This window comes from Zootoca vivipara, chromosome 1 (assembly GCF_963506605.1).
Source record: "Zootoca vivipara chromosome 1, rZooViv1.1, whole genome shotgun sequence".
Classification (NCBI taxonomy): Eukaryota; Metazoa; Chordata; class Lepidosauria; order Squamata; family Lacertidae; genus Zootoca; species Zootoca vivipara.
In genome coordinates, this window is record NC_083276.1 from 14,588,506 (window position 1) to 14,609,366 (window position 20,861).

Sequence of the window (20,861 nt, forward strand, 5' to 3'; positions counted from 1 at the left end):
AGCGCCCTGTTGGCAGGAAGGAACCCGCTGTGGCCCGGCCTGCCCAGGCACCCCGCTCCGCTGGGAGAAGGGAGGAAGGCCGCACGGAGCAGCAGCCTTATAACCCTCCGCCCAAAATTGTATCTCCTACCTCTCTAGTGCTCATACCCCATGCAGGGCAGCTCACAACAAAAGCACAATGCTTTTTCAAAAAATAAATAAATGCAAAATACCCCAAACATAAAGGACGCACAACATTAAAAATGCATTTCGAAAGCAACGGTGGCAGAGATCACAGATAAAAATGAAGAACAGTGCATACTGGAATTTGCAAATTCCATTCCAAATGTGTGGACATTTTTCTTTCCTCCTTCAGTAGCAGCAGCAGCAGCAACATGAAGACACTTTGCATAAATCCTCCTCGGCCAGAATCTGTTATCTACATGATCATTGCTTCCAATCTACTGATTTGCCAGGGCTTTTCACACTGGCATTAAGGAGGATAATTACAACAGGCCCCCACCCCCCACCCCTCGTTTATCTGCAGATCCAAAAGCTTTACAAATGATTTCACAAGCCCCGAGATCCTTCTGTCAGCTAAAGGTACTAAATAATCCTTAAGATCTGAGCGATGGGTCACTTCCAGATGAAAATTTACCTTGGGGAAAATTCAATGCAGCATCTTCAGCTGCTTCCAACCATCTCCGCATCTGCTTGTTCTCTTGGTCCTGTCTAGTGGCTCGCCGCTAGAATTATAGCGATCGTTCCGGCCCAGATTTATGGACCATTTATGTGCAAACCCCTACAACTTTTGTGTTCTATTTTTAGGCATCTGGTGGTTCTGTGGCACTGTAGGATGCTCACGCTGCATACATCAGCCCCTTCCTTAGAGCTCTTAGGCCAGGCACCTCCCAACAGGACTTAATTTAAACCTGGTTTCAGCTCCGGCGGGGATTAGGGACCTGTAGTTATTGGGATCGTGCTGGCTGGGTTTCAGGATGCTGTCAGAGGCTCCCGGCTGGATGCCCAGGAAAGTACTGTATAAAGACAAGGGAAAGTTTCTTACAGTCCTTTTTTTATTCCAATCCTTACAGAGAGAGGCTATAGAACCCAGCCTCATGGATAATGGCATTGTCCCGTGTGAATCTCCACCCCCTGCCACTCCCGATTCCTCATTCGTCACTTCTACGGGTGCTGCTACGTGCCCTCTTGTCTTTGAGCTCTTTGCTCTCCTACTTTTAAGGCTCGCCAGGTTCTGGGAGATGGAGGGTGTGGAATGCTTTCTAATGACCTCCCTCAAACCCCTGCTGCAAATCTATACTGTCTTCCTCTTTCTCCTCCCTGGAAGGGTCAGGCTGGGGAGGCGGTCTCCACCATTCCTCCTCTGCCCAGTCCCTGACACTGGGGTTGATAGCAGCTGAAGCTCAACAACTTCTGAAGGGATCCCCATCTGTGGCTCAGGGCTTATCCACACCTCTGTTTGCCCTGCCACTAACCCCATCCCACCCCAGAAGGAAATCTGACCTTTAACAGTTAATCAGAACAAATGGCAATTGGGTTTGCTGTTTGTTCTGATTTCGCACTAAAGAGTGGGTTTTTTTAGTGGACAGTGGTGGGCCATGGCATCCAAACAAACAAAGCCATCGCCATCATAAGACCTAGAAACTTGCTCTTTTCAAATCGAAAGCGGAGATTTTCCAGGAACCGTTGTTTTGATGTGGGTTTTCTACGTTCCCACAAAACTGTGGTGTATAGGTAGACATACCGGTGTGCACTTTATATGTCTGTTGGACAGCTAGTAACTGGGAAGCAAGGCAAACAATGCTCTTCATTCCTTTGTTCTTTTTCACCTGACAAGTCTGCATGTGAATTGCTCTGTTTAAGAAAACGCATTGTTGTTTGTTGTTTAGTCGTTTAGTCGTGTCCGACTCTTCGTGACCCCATGGACCAGAGCACGCCAGGCACTCCTGTCTTGCACTGCCTCCCGCAGTTTGGTCAAACTCATGTTCGTAGCTTCGAGAACACTGTCCAACCATCTTGTCCTCTGTCGTCCCCTTCTCCTAGTGCCCTCAATCTTTCCCAACATCAGGGTCTTTTCCAAGGATTCTTCTCTTCTCATGAGGTGGCCAAAGTATTGGAGCCTCAGCTTCACGATCTGTCCTTCCAGGGAGCACTCAGGGCTGATTTCCTTAAGAATGGATAGGTTTGATCTTCTTGCAGTCCATGGGACTCTCAAGAGTCTCCTCCAGCACCATAATTCAAAAGCATCAATTCTTCGGCGATCAGCCTTCTTTATGGTCCAGCTCTCACTTCCATACATCACTACTGGGAAAACCATAGCTTTAACTATACGGACCTTTGTCGGCAAGGTGATGTCTCTGCTTTTTAAGATGCTGTCTAGGTTTGTCATTGCTTTTCTCCCAAGAAGCAGGCGTCTTTTAATTTCGTGACTGCTGTCACCATCTGCAGTGATCAAGGAGCCCAAGAAAGTAAAATCTCTCACTGCCTCCATTTCTTCCCCTTCTATTTGCCAGGAGGTGATGGGACCAGTGGCCATGATCTTGGTTTTTTTGATGTTGAGCTTCAGACCATATTTTGCGCTCTCCTCTTTCACCCTCATTAAAAGGTTCTTTAATTCCTCCTCGCTTTCTGCCATCAAGGTTGTGTCATCTGCATATCTGAGGTTGTTGATATTTCTTCCGGCAATCTTAATTCCGGCTTGGGATTCATCTAGTCCAGCCTTTCGCATGATGAATTCTGCATATAAGTTAAATAAGCAGGGAGACAATATACAACCTTGTCGTACTCCTTTCCCAATTTTGAACCAATCAGTTGTTCCATATCCAGTTCTAACTGTAGCTTCTTGTCCCACATAGAGATTTCTCAGGAGACAGATGAGGTGATCAGGCACTCCCATTTCTTTAAGAACTTGCCATAGTTTGCTGTGGTCGACACAGTCAAAGGCTTTGGCATAGTCAATGAAGCAGAAGTAGACGTTTTTCTGGAACTCTCTAGCTTTCTCCATAATCCAGCGCATGTTTGCTATTTGGTCTCTGGTTCCTCTGCCCTTTCGAAATCCAGCTTGCACTTCTGGGAGTTCTCGGTCCACATACTGCCTAAGCCTGCCTTGTAGAATTTTAAGCATAACCTTGCTAGCGTGTGAAATGAGCGCAATTGTGCGGTAGTTGGAGCATTCTTTGGCACTGCCCTTCTTTGGAATTGGGATGTAGACTGATCTTCTCCAATCCTCTGGCCATTGCTGAGTTCTCCAAACGCATACTTGCGTGAAAAATGTTGCAATTGTTTTGTCTTCTGTTGCTGTAACTTGTGCTACATTTGACTTGAGTGCCTCCAATCCTCTGGCCATTGCTGAGTTCTCCAAACGCATACTTGCGTGAAAAATGTTGCAATTGTTTTGTCTTCTGTTGCTGTAACTTGTGCTACATTTGACTTGAGTGCCTCCCCCTCAATCATTCCCGTTTGTTTGTATGTAAAAAAAAATTCTCTTTCTTTTTATAATTCACAAATTTTAATAAAAACTTTTAAAACAACAGCAACAACAACACCCAGCTCACAGAAAATCTGAAACTTGAACCCATGGCTTCCAAATGGACTCAAAAGGCCCAGCTTAGCCCTCTTTTTAGCAATTAAGTGTCATGAAGGGATCACTTTGTAAAAGAAAAATTTAAAAATCCCCAGAGCTCCAGTCCTAGGAAGCCACAGCAACCTATATACTGGGGATTGCAGAAGAGAAAACAAGTGACGGCAAAGAAAGGGGGATCAAGGTAAATCTTGAGTTATATGCACTGCATAGCAAGAAAGATGAGTCTTCTTAGGCATCTGAAGATTGTCAGTTTTACAACCTCGGAAGGTAAGAAAAGTGGAATGCAAGAAGCATGCACACAAACAACTAGAGCTGTCTCTTCCACATAAGCCTAGCTGATAATATAACATCAAAACCTCTATCTTTTTCCGCAGGAAAATCATATATTCTCCTCTCTCTTCATGATGATTTTGATTCAGTTTCAATACTTTATCCAAGATGATGAATTTGACATTCTTAAAATAACAACAACAACAACAACAACAGCAACAACAACAACAACAACAACTTATACCCCCACCCATCCAGCTGGGTTTCCCTAGCCACTGGGCATCTTCCAACACACATAAAAACAGAACAAAACATCAAACATTAAAAACTTCCCTAAACAGGGCTGCCTTCAGATGTCTTCTAAAAGTCAGATAGTTGTTTGTTTCCTTGACATCTGATGGGAGGGCATTCCACAGGGTGGGTGCCACCACAGAGAAGGCCCTCTGCCTGGTTCCCTGTAATCTCATTTATTGCAGGGAGGGAACCGCCAGAAGGCCCTCGGAGCAGGACCTTAGAACAATGGGGGTTGTTGGAGATGCTCCATTCTTAAAATGGACAAAGCTACATATTTTAATATAGTTCACTAAATTTATATCCTGCTCTTCCTCCCAAAGGAGCCCAGGGCGGCTCCTAAAGGCACATGACTTCCCCTGAAGAATCCTGGGAACTGTAGTTTACCCTTTACATACCGTAGTTGCTACTGTTCTCAGCACCTTTAACAAACGACAGCGGTAAACTGCGGAATGCCCCTCCCTCGGGGTGATCCACCCATAGGGTTGGGGTAGGAAATTTGATTCAGCTTGCATTTAAAGGCAAACCTACCCAATTCACATTCTGCCAAATCACTATGTGGACTGAAAGACAGCTGTCCTTCAAAAGTTGCCCTTTCCTGAATTTTGCAATGCAATTCTCTAGCCAAGTAATGTGTAACCCCCCCAAAAAAATGCATTTAATAAACCGTGCATATAAATATTCAAGAAAATAAAATGCAAAAACACGCTGTATTAAGGCAAATTGCAAAAAGGTTGCACACACGAGAAGCACCAACCCCACAACAAAGACCCCCCAGGAAGCTCATGTATGCAAGAGGAAAAGACTATTGACATCATCCACGGCATATCAGTTTTCTGAATGCATCTCAGTGGCTTCTGTTTGAAATAGTCTGCTAAAGTTGTTGGCACCCATCTGTCTTGCATGACAATGGAGAAGTGAGCCTTTAGGGGCGAGGCCAAACTATTGGGAGATTGCAGCGCTTGCTGTGGCTATAAAGACCAGTGCAAGAGAGACATGTTTTGTTGCAGCTGGGGCAGATGAAGGCAGCCGGTTGTGCTGCTGCAGATGCACCCTGGCGTTTCTTCTCTCTGCGCTCCTCCCAGTGGTCATTCCTCCTCTGGTCACTGCTGTGGATGCAAAATCTGACTCCAGTGTCTCCAGGCACTGCAGTCATTTGCAAGGGATTCCCACACCGCAGGGTTGATGTTGCCAGCCTTCATGTCATGTTTACAGACATCTTTGTGACGCAGATTTGGTTTGCCAATACCTGAAGGAGCGTCTCCACCCCCATCGTTCTGCCCGGACACTGAGGTCCAGCGCCCAGGGCCTTCTGGCAGTTCCCTCACTGTGAGAAGCCAAGCTACAGGGAACCAGGCAGAGGGCCTTCTCGGTAGTGGCACCCGCCCTGTGGAACGCCCTCCCATCAGATGTCAAATAGAAAATCAACTACCAGACTTTTAGAGGACGTCTGAAGGCAGCCCTGTTTAGGGAAGCTTTTAATGTTTAATAAATAATTGTATTTTAATATTTCTGTTGGAAGCCGCCCAGAGTGGCTGGGGAAACCCAGCCAGATGGGTGGGGTATAAATAATAATAATAATAATAATAATAATAATAATAATAATATGTTGTTGTTGTTGTTGTTGCTAATGGGCCTGGTGCCTGAAGCCAGCTGCCTGAACAGACAGGCCTAAATCTGGTATAGCAGGGTACTTCCTTAAATTCTCGATGTAATAAATGAAAGCTACTACTCACCGTTAGAAGGGCACTGTTAATATATTATTTTCCATTCTCTTCTTACAGTTACCATCCCGAGACAAAGAAATAAATCCTCAAAGAAAGGAAGAGCTTTGCCCTTTAATCTCCTGCAATTAATGTTTGCCCCCACTAATGAATCAAGCTTTAGATAAGATTGCTATCTTTGGATTATTAACCTACTGATTGAAGCCTGGAGCGGTACATTTTAAAATGCATCTTTTAAGATGCAAGTTTTAATTACTTATTGACCCCACGATACCTTCTCCAACAGAACGAAGATGCAGTCCATGGGTCACGACATTGGTTTGCAGGACTGGTGACCAATTTATCTGGGCACTGCATTTGTGCTGGGTGCTAGAGCTGCCTATCCTAAGGCAGCCGGGCAGATTCCTGGTTGTGCTCTATCCCCTATAAATAATTTAAGCATATTTAAAGGGGCACGGAACCACCTGGAGAAATAAATCACCACTGCCCAGTCCTGCTGCTGACAACTTAGAAACGCCCCTGTTATGTGACAGAGAGAATCATAGTATCGTAGAGTTGGAAGAGACCACAAGGGCCATCCAGTCCAACCCCCTGCCAAGCAGGAAACACCATCAAAGCATTCTTGACATATGCCTGTCAAGCCTCTACTTAAAGACCTCCAAAGAAGGAGACTCCACCACACTCCTTGGTAGCAAATTCCACTGCCGAACAGCTCTTACTGTCAGGAAGTTCTTCCTAATGTTTAGGTGGAATCTTCTTTCTTGTAGTTTGAATCCATTGCTCCGTGTCCACTTCTCTGGAGCAGCAGAAAACAACCTTTCTCCCTCCTCTATATGACATCCTTTTATATATTTGAACATGGCTATCATATCACCCCTTAACCTTCTCTTCTCCAGGCTAAACATACCCAGTTCCCTAAGCCGTTCCTCATAAGGCATTGTTTCCAGGCCTTTGACCATTTTGGTTGCCCTCCTCTGGACACGTTCCAGCTTGTCAGTATCCTTCTTGAACTGTGGTGCCCAGAACTGGACACAGTACTCCAGGTGAGGTCTGACCAGAGCAGAATACAGTGGTACTATTACTTCCCTTGATCTAGATGCTATACTCCTATTGATGCATCCCAGAATTGCATTGGCTTTTTTAGCTGCTGCATCACACTGCTGACTCATGTCAAGTCTGTGGTCTACCAAGACTCCTAGATCCTTTTCACATGTACTGCTCTCAAGCCAGGTGTCTCCCATCCTGTATTTGTGCCTTTCATTTTTTTTTGCCCAAGTGTAGTACTTTACATTTCTCCTTGTTAAAATTCATCTTGTTTGCTTTGGCCCAGTTGTCTAATCTGTTAAGGTCATTTTGAAGTGTGATCCTGTAGTTGAAGTGTGATCCTGTAGGAAGTAGTTTCCATTAGGCCATTGATGTGACACAACATATTATCATAGGTGTATGTGGGCCAATGACCTAGGACCTTTGGTTATGGACTAGAAACCTATGTGGGCTTTCAGCTGCAGTTGAACACAATGTGGGATATTTAAAATGCAGTCAAACCAACCATTCACATTTTGCTAGATAGGCACATGGTAGGAACTGAAGCTCACAGGCTTTCCCTGTAAACTTGCTAGGGAGTGTCTCCCACTGTGCCCTGAAAGAGGGAGGGCATAGCCATATATTCTCCTACCTGCCAGGGCACAACCTTTCCCCATCTATTTCCACTCTGCCAGCAATGTGCCACATTTTAAGCTAGACTTACGTCATTGATACTGAATTACCATTTTAAGCTTGCCTGGACATAGCTGCTCTACCTGTTACTCTTTGACAAGGATTCTGAATGAGGAAATGTTATTCTTACCTTTTACAAGACTGTTTGTGTGGTTATTGTTTTAAGGGGGGGGGAAGAAAAGGGGAAAATACCGGGAAAATCCAGCCTGCCTTAAAATATCCTAGATTACTTAAGCAAAAAGGCTAATACTAGCCTATCCCAGCTTCCCTTTAAGCTGCAAAGGGATGGCCCTCTGCTGACCTCGCAAACGTGAGGAAGGAAAGATAATATTTTACAAATATATCCTCTCCTAGCATCCATTCACATCCCAACACATAAAATAAAAGGGCAGATCACGGAATGCAGCAGACAAATGAGTGGGGCCATAACCATAGCTGCCAAGTTATCCATTTTTTTAAGGGAAATTCCCTTATGCTGAATAGGCTTCCTCGTGAGAAAAAGAAAAACTTGGCAGCTATGGCCATAACCCATGTTTGATTTCCTGATCTGCTCCAGGAAGCAGTAAGAACAGCATTTGCTGCATGTTTGTGACTGCCCTTTGGTGTATTACTGGTAAGTCTGAGTCCTGCCTTATTTGCATGGTTAGACTGCCGAAACACATTTTGCTGCCTTAAGAATATCTCAGAGGTTCCACCTGAGAATCCACCAGAGGACTCGCTTCAAAACAGGCTTCAGAACTGCACTTCTTCTAGTGAAAGCTGCAATTCTCTCTGTGCGTGTACGTGTCGGGTTAATTTTGCTTGGGTTCCCTCCCCGCTTGCAGTCTCCTGTTGCTAGGGTGTGATAAAATATAATTTCTTGTAGTTCTACCCCTTCTGAAGAAAGTCTCTCCTCGCAAGCACAGAGTCAATAAAGATCTCAAAGCGTTTTGCAAATTAATAGCGCCATTATCTTCTGTATGGAAACAGCCAGCTCCCACAGTGCTCTCTGCTGACTGCAGTCTTAAAACCCCCAGATTCCAGGGTCTGCCACACTCTGCTATCTGCCAGAATTCAGGGCAAGGATATCTCAGAAGGACTGCGGCTCAGTGACTGAGCAATCTGCTCAGTCCAGTCCCCGGCATCTCCAGGGAAGACTTGGAAAGACTCTTGCCCGAATGGAATGTCAACAATATTGATCCAGATATAAGGCAGGTTCCTTTGCTTTCTGTGGGACAATCTGAGATACACTGCAATCTGAGAGACACTCAGGAGGGAGCAAAATCTGCCTCTCATCCCAGATGACTGGCACCAAAGGGGGTGGGCATTTCCTCCCATTGTAAATAGCAGCTTCAGGGGAGCAATCTTCATCAAGAGAATAGCAGGAAAGGGAGAGGATTTGGCTCCCCCTTTTCGGCCTGCTGTGATCCCAATAAATATCTGCCCTCTTCCCCCTCCCCCTCCCCAGAAGCTGCTGGTTGCATTTTCAAAAAACGTAACAATGCATTTAACCTAATATTTAATTTGGCCCTGGGGTGATCAGGGCAGGTTTTTAGACACACTCTGGGGTGCAGTCCTGAGTAGAATCGTAGAATCATAGTGTTGGAAGAGACCACAAGGGCCATCCAGTCCAACCCCCTGCCAAGCAGGAAACACCATCAAAGCATTCCTGACATATGCCTGTCAAGCCTCTGCTTAAAGACCTCCAAAGAAGGAGACTCCACCACACTCCTTGGTAGCAAATTCCACTGCCAAACAGCTCTTACTGTCAGGAAGTTCTTCCTAATGTTTAGGTGGTATCTTCTTTCTTGTAGTTTGAATCCATTGATCCGTGTCTGCTTCTCTGGAGCAGCAGAAAACAATCTTTCTCCCTCCTCCATATGACATCATTTCATATATTTGAACATGGCTATCATATCACCCCTTAACCTTCTCTTCTCCAGGCTAAACATACCCAGTTCCCTAAGCCGTTCCTCATAAGGCATTGTTTCCAGGCCTTTGACCATTTTGGTTGCCCTCCTCTGGACACGTTCCAGCTTGTCAGTATCCTTCTTGAACTGTGGTGCCCAGAACTGGACACAGTACTCCAGAGCAGAATACAGTGGTACTATTACTTCCCTAGATATAAAGAGTATAGCTCTTTATTTTCTCTCATTCAAATGAAAGCTTCCTTTCCCCTATTCCATGGGGTCAGGCAGGCTTGCCGCAATATCAAATGGTTCGAGGGATATAAGGGAGGCCAACAAATAAATGACATTAGAATAAGCCATAAACAGTTCCAAAAGAAAATCATCTAATTTCCAAGCAAAGGGTCTGCTGGTTTCTCTTGAAGGTTTCCAGACTCAAAAGAGAGCAGGGCAATTAAAGGCACAGAAGTCCTGTCATCTATTGAGTCTGGCAACCCTAGAAACTACCTACAGTAGTTCAAACATTTGGAACCAATAGGTGGAACAAAACGCAGCCATCTTTTCCCAGTCCACACTTCTCCAAATTTTGCAATGCAGCTTTCCAATGTGTACAAAAAAGCATGCATCAGAAGTTTGCATCAGAAGACACATATTTCTGGGAGAGCAGAGCTCAGTTCCAGAGGTGGTGATACCTTTTATATATATATTTAATTTATAAGTATTCTTAACCGCTCTTCACCAAGTCGGTGTACAAAGAAATATGCAGTTTTGGGGGAAGCCATCATGGCTGTTTAAAGTGGTGTCATAGTGCCTTGAATGTATTATGGGATGAATGTGGCCATATTGTCTCATTGAGGCAACCCTGCAAGTAAAGGCAGGAACGTGTCAGGCTCAGCATGGGGTGGGGGGGTGGGACATCCATGACCCTCCAAACATTGCTGGGGGCCAACTTGTAGCAGCCCCGGCCAGCATGCCCAGTGGTCAGAGAGGATGGCTCTAGGTGGCAAAACGTCTTTGGCCAGCCCTGTCGTTGTGCTTGTTTATTGTGCTTTGACTGAGTTTGGTTGTAATTATCTTTTTATGGTTGTTCTTCTTTTTAATTAGTGGGAGCTGCTTTGAGGGATTTGGGCTGACAAGCAGCCCAGAAATAAATATGAACGGTATAGATGTTATGTTAATAGGTTCTGGATGAATCACGTACCTCAGTGTTCTGTAGAGCAGGGGCCTCAGCTGACCTTGGGCTCCAGAGAATCACAGAATTGGAGAGTCAGAAGGGACCCTGAAGATCATTAAGCCCAACCTGTAATGCGGAAATATCCCATACGGAAGCGCAACAAGAGAGCCAGTGTGGGGTAGTGATTAAGAGCAGTAGGTTTGAGTCTCCGCTCCTCCGCATGCAGCTGCTGGGTGACCTTGGGCTAGTCACACTTCTCTGAAGTCTCTCAGCCTCACTCACCTCACAGAGTGTTTGTTGTGGGGGAGGAAGGGAAAGGAGACTGTTAGCCGCTTTGAGACTCCTTCGGGTAGTGATAAAGCGGGATATCAAATCCAAACTCCTCCTCCTCCTCCTCCTCCTCCTCCTCCTCCTCCTCCTCCTCCTCCTCCTCCTCCTCCTCCTCCTCCTCCTCCTCCTCCTCCTCCTCCTCTTCTTCTTCTTCTTCTTCTTCTTCTTCTTCTTCTTCTTCTTCTTCTTCTTCTTCGCACTAAGAACCCACACAAGTACAGCCAAACACCTGAGTATTTTGGCCTGGCTGGAATGCATCCTTGCACTCCCATCATGTCTTGTTTGCCTGGATGGAGAATGAGATGCAGCTATGTGTAGAAACTAGCCTATGGCACAAAGGCAAAATTTTATTTGTTGATCTGCCAACTCCCCCCCCCCACCTCCAACCACCACTGGCATAAGGTCCCCAGAAGGCTGCCCTCATGCAGAAAACATTTTCTCAAGCTTTCCATACCAGGAGATTTTCTTGCCATCCCTGCACCCCTGTTCCAAAATCACCTACAGAAGACTGTTCTTTTCTAATAATAATAATAATAATAATAATTTATTATTTATACCCCGCCCATCTGGCCGGGTTCCCCCAGCCACTCTGGGCGGCTTCCAAAAAAAACAGAAATTCTAAAATACAGAAATCCATCAAACATTAAAAGCTTCCCTAAACAGGGCTGCCTTGAGATGCCTTCTAAAGGTCTGGTAATTGTTCTCTTTGACCTCTAGTGGGAGGGCATTCCACAGGGTGGGTGCCACTACCGAGAAGGCCCTCTGCCTGGTTCCCTGTAACTTGGCTTCTCGTAATGAGGGAACCGCCAGAAGGCCCTCGGAGCTGGACCTCAGTGTCCGGGCAGAACGATGGGGGTGGAGACGCTCCTTCAGGTATACCGGACCGAGGCCGTTTAGGGCTTTAAAGGTCAACACCAACACTTTGAATTGTGCTCGGAAACGTACTGGGAGCCAATGTAGGTCTTTTAGGACCGGTGTTATGTGATCTCGGCGGCCGCTCCCAGTCACCAGTCTAGCTGCCGCATTCTGGATTAGTTGTAGTTTCCGGGTCACCTTCAAAGGTAGCCCCACGTAGAGCGCATTGCAGTAGTCCAAGCGAGAGATAACTAGAGCATGCACCACTCTGGAGAGACAGTCAGTGGGCAGGTAGGGACTCAGCCTGCGTACCAGATGGAGCTGATAAACAGCTGCCCTGGACACGGAGTTGACCTGTGCCTCCATGGACAGCTGTGAGTCTAAAATGACTCCCAGGCTGCGCACCTGGTCTTTCAGGGGCACAGTTACCCCATTCAGGACCAGGGAGTCCTCCACACCCGCCCGCCTCCTGTCCCCCACAAACAGTACTTCTGTCTTGTCAGGATTCAATCTCAATCTGTTAGCCGCCATCCATCCTCCAACCGCCTCCAAGCACTCACACAGGACCTTCACCGCCTTCACTGGTTCTGATTTAAAAGAGAGGTAGAGCTGGGTATCATCAGCATACTGATGGACACCCAGCCCAAACCCCCTGATGATCTCTCCCAGTGGCTGCATATAGATGTTAAAAAGCATGGGGGAGAGGACAGAACCCTGAGGCACCCCACAAGTGAGCGCCCAGGGGTCTGAACACTCATCCCCCACCACCACTTTCTGAACACGGCCCAGGAGGAAGGAGCGGAACCACTGCATGACAGTGCCCCCAGCTCCCAAGCCCTCTAGACGGTCCAGAAGGATGTTATGGTCGATGGTGTCAAAAGCCGCTGAGAGATCCAGCAGAACAAGGAAACAGCTCTTACCTTTGTCCCTAGCCCGCCGGAGATCATCGACCAGTGCGACCAAGGCAGTTTCAGTCCCATGATGAGGCCTGAATCCTGACTGGAAGGGATCCAAACGGTCCGCTTCTTCCAGGCGTGCCTGGAGTTGTTCCGCAACCACTCGCTCAATCACCTTGCCCAAGAATGGAAGATTTGAGACTGGGCGATAGTTGGCCATATTGGCCGGATCTAAAGATGGTTTTTTAAGAAGCGGTTTAATAACCGCCTCTTTCAGCGGGTCTGGGAAGGCTCCCTCATGGAGAGAAGCATTTACCAACCCGCGAAGCCCATCGCCCAGCCCTTCCTGGCTAGCTTTTATAAGCCAGGATGGGCAAGGATCAAGGAGACAGGTGGTTGGTTTCATTCGTCTAAGCAGCCTGTCCACATCCTCGGAGGTAACAGATTGAAATTGATCCCACAAAACTTGACTAGACAGGACTCTAGCACTCCCCCGCCCCGGCCCTGCTCCCACGGTGGAGTCTACCTCTTCCCGAATCTGAGCGACTTTATCTGCAAAAAACTTTGCAAAATCATTGCAGGAGATCATGTGGCCCGTACTGGGCCCGGATGGAGCAGGTGGTTCCGCTAAATTGTGAACCACCTGGAAGAGTCTCCTGCTGCTGTTTTCTGCAGATGCGATGGAGACGGTGAAGAAGGTCCTCTTCGCCGTCGCCATTGCCACTTGGTAGGCTCGAAGTTGAGCTCTAGCCCGTGTCCGGTCTGATTCAAAATGAGTTTTCCGCCACCGGCGCTCTAGCCGTCTCAACGACTGTTTCATTGCCCTCAGCGCCGGGGAAAACCACGGGGCTGTCCAGGCTCCATGCAATCTGAGAGGGCGCTTCGGAGCCAGACAGTCAATAGCGCTGGTTAACTCCGCATTCCAGCGGGCCACCAGGGAATCAGCTGAAAGGCCATCGACATGGGATAAAACATCCCCTACCACTCTTTGGAAGCCAATTGGATCCATTAAGTAGCGGGGGTGGACCATCCGAATCGGTCCCACCTCCCTGCAGAGGGAAAGGGTTGCGGAGAAGTCCAGTTGCACCAGAAAGTGATCTGACCATGGCACTTCTTTTGTTTCGCTTTTACTTAATGTCAGATCACCAACATCCATAGAGGTAAACACCAAGTCCAAGGCATGTCCGCGGCTATGAGTTGGGCCAGACTTATTCAGGGACAGCCCCATGGTGGCCATGCTTTCCACGAAGTCCCGAGCGGCTCCTTGTAAGGTCGTGTCGGCATGGATGTTAAAATCCCCTAAGACAACCAAGCTAGGTGTCTCCAGGAGCACATCCGACACGACCTGAAGCAGCTCGGGCAGGGAATCCTTGGTGCAGCGGGGATTTCGGTACACCAAAAGGAATCCTGTACTGCCTCTATTGCCCAACTTCCAGAACATGCACTCAGAGAACTGGGTCTTCCCAATAGGACGCCTGGTGCAAACTAATGACTTCCTAAAAATCACTGCAACCCCCCCTCCCCGCCCAGATGGCCTGGGTTGCTGTGCATAAGAGAAACCTGGTGGGCAAGCAGCGCCAAGAACGGGCCCATCGGCTTCCTCCAACCAGGTCTCTGTCACACATGCCAGGTCAAATCCTCCATCCACAATCAGGTCGTGAATGGCGGTGGTCTTATTCATCATCGACCTGGCATTGCACAGCAGCACCTTCAGGTCATGTGGGTATCCCTTGCTGATTCCAATATCCGTCCGGTCAGGACCAGACCTGGAGGCAGGGATAGTCCTCAGACAACGACTAAGTCTGCCTCCTCGGTAATGACATGGTCTGGTCTTAGCGTAACTCCTCCTCCTACCCGTGACCACTGAGATCGGTTGTTCCAGTGCACACCCCCCTGTGGAATCTGCCCCAGCCATTTTGCTTGCTGGGACCCCCTCCCGGGCAGCCCTGACCCCTCCCCTTAAAAACAAAATAAAACCTCTGTAAAAAACAGCAAAGAACTCAACAAAAGAAGAACACAAAAAAGACAATAAAACAATAAAACCAAAAACAATAAAAATTACAAATACACTAAAATTTAACAGATTCCCACACCCAACTAAAAATCCCTCCCACCTACCACCCCAAACACAATAAAACAATAAAACCAAAAACAATAAAAATTACAAATACACTAAAATTTAACAGATTCCCACACCCAACTAAAAATCCCTCCCACCTACCACCCCAAAGAAGATAAAAACATTAAAAATTCTTTAAAAAGCATTTTAAAAAGGACTCTGTGCTGTTTCAAGTTCCCCTGGGCAGCACCAGCAGCAGAGCGGCGGCAGCAGTCCTGTATGAGGCCTTCCAGGCCCCGCCCTAGACCAGGTGGAAGGAGGCAGGGACAGGGCCTGTGGGCACTCACAGCAGGAGAGAGTCCTGGGCAGCACCAGCAGCAGAGCAGCGGCAGCAGTCCTTTATGAGGCCTTCCAGGCCCCGCCCTAGACCAGGTGGAAGGAGGCAGGGACAGGGCCTGTGGGCACTCACAGCAGGAGAGAGTCCTGGGCAGCACCAGCAGCAGAGCAGCGGCAGCAGTCCTTTATGAGGCCTTCCAGGCCCCGCCCTAGACCAGGTGGAAGGAGGCAGGGACAGGGCCTGTGGGCACTCACAGCAGGAGAGAGTCCTGGGCAGCACCAGCAGCAGAGCAGCGGCAGCAGTCCTTTATGAGGCCTTCCAGGCCCCGCCCTAGACCAGGTGGAAGGAGGCAGGGACAGGGCCTGTGGGCACTCACAGCAGGAGAGAGTCCTGGGCAGCACCAGCAGCAGAGCAGCGGCAGCAGTCCTTTATGAGGCCTTCCAGGCCCCGCCCTAGACCAGGTGGAAGGAGGCAGGGACAGGGCCTGTGGGCACTCACAGCAGGAGAGAGTCCTGGGCAGCACCAGCAGCAGAGCAGCGGCAGCAGTCCTTTATGAGGCCTTCCAGGCCCCGCCCTAGACCAGGTGGAAGGAGGCAGGGACAGGGCCTGTGGGCACTCACAGCAGGAGAGAGTCCTGGGCAGCACCTTTGATTTATTTGCCATGCTTGTTTGTTGATATGCATCTTTTGATTTATTTGCCATGCTTGTTTGTTGATATGCATCTTTGCATTTATATATATTCTGCTGTTGGTGCATCCTTTTTATTTATTATGATACTTATGGAATCATAGAAGCTTAGAGTTGGAATAATCAATTCCAAGCATTCCTGCAATGCAGGAATCTCAGCTAAAGCACCCATGACAGATGGCCATCTAACCTCTGCTTAAAAACCTCCAAGGAAGGAGAGTCCACCACCTTCTGGGAGTCCCTTCCTCTGTCAGCTATTAAGTTATTCCTTACTAGTGTCATTCAGCCCGTTAAATAAACGGGCGCTAGAACACATATGAGAGGAGTGCCGGTGCTGCTCTCGTGCCTGCTGAGCCACCTGGGTGGCCTCTTGGTGGCGGCGGCGGTGGGGCAGGCCCAGGTGGAGGTGCTACTCTTGCTGCCTCCCCTGCTGCCGCCACCGCCCAAAGAACAGCCAGCGCAGCAGGCTGAGGGAAGCGGCCCGGCAGCAGCTACACTCTGCAGGGCGCACTGCTGGGCAGGCCCGGCCTGGAGCCAGAGCACAGGGAGAAGCGGTCCCAGGAAGAGGGCGAGGAGGAGGCGGAGGAGGAGGAAGCTATCCAGGGCAGCCTCGTCCTGGTGAGCGGCAGCCCCACGACGACCTCCCCTGATTTCACGGGCCGCGGGCGGGGGAGAGAGGCATGCGGGCGGCGGCGAGTGGTCCAGGAGCTGCACCCACCTCCCCAGCGCCGCCTCCCTCACCGCTCCGTCCTCCGAGGGCAGACGGGAGAGATGCGGCGCTAGAACATATGTGAGAGGAGTGACGGGGCCGCGGCCTTCCCTCCCTCTCTGTGCTCGGCCGCGGGGCGTGCCGGGAATGCTGAGCGCAGAGAGGGAGGGAAGGCCGCGGCCCCACCGTCCCTCTCACGGGCCAGGGAGGGTTGTCAGTAGGAGGCAGCGGCAGACCAAGATGGCGGCATCGGGCTCCTCCAGCTGCGGGAGCTGGACCGGGATCCTCCTTGTCATCTTGCTGCTGGTCACCGGGGGGGAGCATAGGGGGGGAAGGAAAAGGAAGCAGCCTCCTCTTCATGCTTTAGCGCAAGCGCAGGGAGGCGCTGTCCGAACGGGAGCGGCGGTTGGCGGCCACAGGTAAACGGTAGGCAGAGGGGTGGGGGTGGGGAGAGCGTGCGCGTGTGTGTGCGTCCAGTCTCTGCGTCCAATCCCTGTGTCCGTGGGGCACATGCGCAGTAGCGTGGACACAGGGACACAGGGACTGGACGCAGAGACACAGGGACTTTATTATATAGGATATTGAGTCGAAATCTCATTTCTTGCAACTTGAATCCCTTGGATCGGGTTGTAGCCTCTGGAGCAGGAGAAACCATCTTCCCCCAGCTTCCATGTGACAGACCTCGAGATATCTGAAGATGCTTATCATATCTCCTCTCAAAATGAAAAAATAAAAAATTGTCCAGTAGCACCTTATAGACCAAATAAGTTTGGTCTAAGCTTTCGTGTGCATGCACACTTCTTCAGATACCTTATGAATTCTTCATGTATACATGCACACGAAAGCTTGTACCAGAACAAACTTAGTTGGTCTATAAGGTGCTGTTGTTTAGTCATTTAGTCGTGTCCGACTCTTCGTGACCCCATGGACCAGAGCAAGCCAGGTGCTACTGGACAATTATTATTTTTTCTAAGTGCGTCAGACCAACACGGCTACCTACCTGAATCTATATCTCCTCTCAGTCCATCACATGCCCAACTCCCTCAACTGCTCCTTCTAAGGCTTTGTATTCTACTTTTCCTCCAAAAAGCCCAAGGCGCTTTATATGGTTCTCCCTCTCTCTGGTTTATCCCCACAACAGCCCTGTAGTGTAGGTTAGGTTGAGGGATTGCTGTTCAATCGTGTCTGTGCGTGTTCTATCCTTCGGTTGCTGCACTGAGCATTTCTGAAGCTGGAAGGGTGAAGAATATGTTGTCTAATAAATGAATAAGTTATAAACGGACCCCTAACTTTGCATCGCCTCAAGCCCTATGGACACGGCGTATTCTTTTTGGACAAAAGGAACGGGCTTTGTTCCTGCAAGCAAATGCCTGGCCCAGCTTCCTCTCAGCCCCTGCCCCTGCATCTTTTGCATTCAGATCACAGGCATGTTAACCTTGGCTTTATTTCTGGTGCAGGCTATAATGTACCACTTTCTGCTGCCACAGTAATGACCCTGGATGGTGACAGGCAGGCTGTGGAGCTCGCAGGATGCCCTAGGAAAACTAAACCAATTTACTAGCAGAGCTGCTCCATCTCGGGAGGATCTGGGATCGTTTTCTGCCACTTCCTCGCGACTTCTCTTATTATATCCTGAGCGTTATATGGCTCTGCGGCTGCATAACTTACCAGATACAGATGGATTCTCAAGCACAGGTAGGCGTACGTGCGCCAAGGAAGTCATTTAAGGGAATCTCCGCTTGTTGCTCTTATGATGACGCAGTCTCTGCCTGGCAGGCCCGCAAGGATGTGCTGGAGCCCGAGGAAATATTGCAGGGCCCTCCCAAGCTCAGACGGCTCCTCTTCTCACTTTTATACCAATGTGGTCCACCTACATGCACTCATGAGTGCATTCCCACACACACCAGTACATTTTGGCACCTGAGGCAACCCCCCCCAAAAAAATGGCTTATCCCTCCCTGCAAGGGAAGAAGGGATGAGTGAAGGAACAAGGATCAGGAACGGGGGGGGGGGACAACAACATCGGGGTGTGCTGTCCCTGGGGATCCTGCCACCGGAGGCCGTTGCCTCACTTGGTCTCATGTGTGGGCCGGCCCTACAGAGACTGACACACACACACACACACAGAGAGAGAGAGAGAGAGAGAGAGAGAGAGAGAGAGAGAGAGAGAGAGAGAGAGAGAGAGAAAGTTGCTCACGCACTTGCAACATGCTGACTAACACTCTCTCTTCAGACGCTGCATCAGTACAGATTATTGCAGATTAAATGAACACATCCAGGAGTTCCAACTTGGCCAAGCGACTGGGTACTGAAATTTGTGGGTGCCAATTCATGGGGAATGTTGTGGATGCTCAGGCACCCAGGCCCTCAGGGAGTTGGCACCTAAGAACCTGCAGCAGGCGGAAAAGATTTGCAACTGGGGTGGGAGGAGCTTGAGCAGCAACTCCCGGTGTAAGAATAATGGCACTTAGGTACAAAATGTGACCCTGTTTTACCCTGTGACATGTTGGTGGATGTGAGGATGTTCTGATGGTAAGAGGTGACTGTACCACTTCAGACTTCTTCGGGTGTGTGGTGGGGTGTTGAATGCTTCCCCATTGGCTTGTTTTTGCTTGTTTGCTTGCTTTTGTTTGTTTCCTTGCATATAGGAATAAGATGCCTTTATTTTCATTGGAGGAATATTGGAGGGTATGGACTCCTCAACCCTCCAGACTGCATTTGTGGGGGAGAATCTGCTGTGCCAATAGCATCTGCCCCACTGAGAGATGGACACCATTAGATTTCACCTGTCATGTTTGAACAGCTCGTTATGAGCAATATAACAAAAACCCAGGAACTCCAATATTGAAATATTGTGACATTAACACTGAATAATTAGAGCTGTCATGCAGTTGTCAAATATCCAGGATGGCACTTCAAGCGGATTGTTTCTGTGCTGTACAAATCAATCGTAAATAGAGTGTGTTTTGAAGAGGAGGCAAGAGTGGCAGGCAGGCAGATAGGAACAAAGTCCTTATTGAGGTATGTCAAGAATGGAAGCCACGTAGTCTGGGCTTGGGGTGAATCTTGGTTATCCACGCCCCTGATCTCAGGCGGATGGGGTGCCAAATCTCTGAGAACTAGCTCTCAAACGTGCAGCCCCGTTGCCAGTTCCTACTTTTGTTCTGTTTCTAATCAAGCTGCCACCAGCATGAATGAGATAAGACCCCTAAGGAAAACGTTAGTTTGCAGAGCCTACCAAATGGAAAAAGAAGAGGCGATAAAATTGCTACCGTGCTTTGTCAGCTGCACTGATTCCTTGTTTATTTCCAGGCCTAGTTTAAGGTGATGGTTTTAACTTTTCTTAATGAGCTGGAAGCAGGTGACCTGGAATTTCACCTCCACCCTACATATAAACTGTCTGGGTCCAGATCCTCATCAGAGGGCTTGCTCTGAGTGCTGTTGTTGGCTTGAGAGAGGGCCTTGTTGGTGTTGGCACACCAGTTATGGAGTTGTTTCCCTTGCAACCCCTTTATGATGTTTTCAGCACATTTTAATTTACCCAGGAACTCGTAAATAATTTGTGCTTTTACAATCTGGGCTTTTCCATTCGATTTTTTTTTTACTGTATACCAGGCATTGCAAATCGTAGGGAGAAGCTCTTTGAACTTTCCCCCTCTTGGTCTCCTAGTCTTGCATCCAATGAAATATAGTCATGTTTAAGCAGGACCAGGGGATTTGTATAATGTAGGACAGGCACGTCCAACAGGTAGATTGTGATCTACCAGTAGATCACTGGATGTCTGTGCTAGATCACTGGCACCCCTAAAAAAAGCTCACCCAAAATTTTCCTCCTCCCTACAAAAAGCTGACCTGAAGCCCTAAACAAAAATGGGCCTCCCTCCCTCCTAAAAGAAGCTCAACAAGTTTGACCTAAACGCCAAAAAACAGGGCTTCCCTTCCTTAAAAAAAACTCAACAGCTTTGACCTGAACCCCCCAAAAGGAGGTAGATCACTCCCAGTTTTTAACTCTGTGAGTAGATCAGGGTCTCTTGGGAGATGGCCACCCCTGATGTAGGAGATGCTGAACCAGGAACAAACAGTCTCTTGTGTATTGTGGAAAACTCAGGCCTTTTGTCTTAGGAAGTACCCGGCAAGCAGATGTTGGCTCCCCATTTTGCATAGACATGCTGTTAATTGTTTTCCCCCCCTGCTAGGGAAAACAATTAGGCTGCTCTCTATTAATCGTACAGTATTATAACTTTGCATTTTTTTCTATTACTTTTTTTTTTTTGCAAGCTGCCCGGAGAACACATTCCTTCAGTAGCCATGCAAATATAATTAAATAATAAACCAACATTAAAG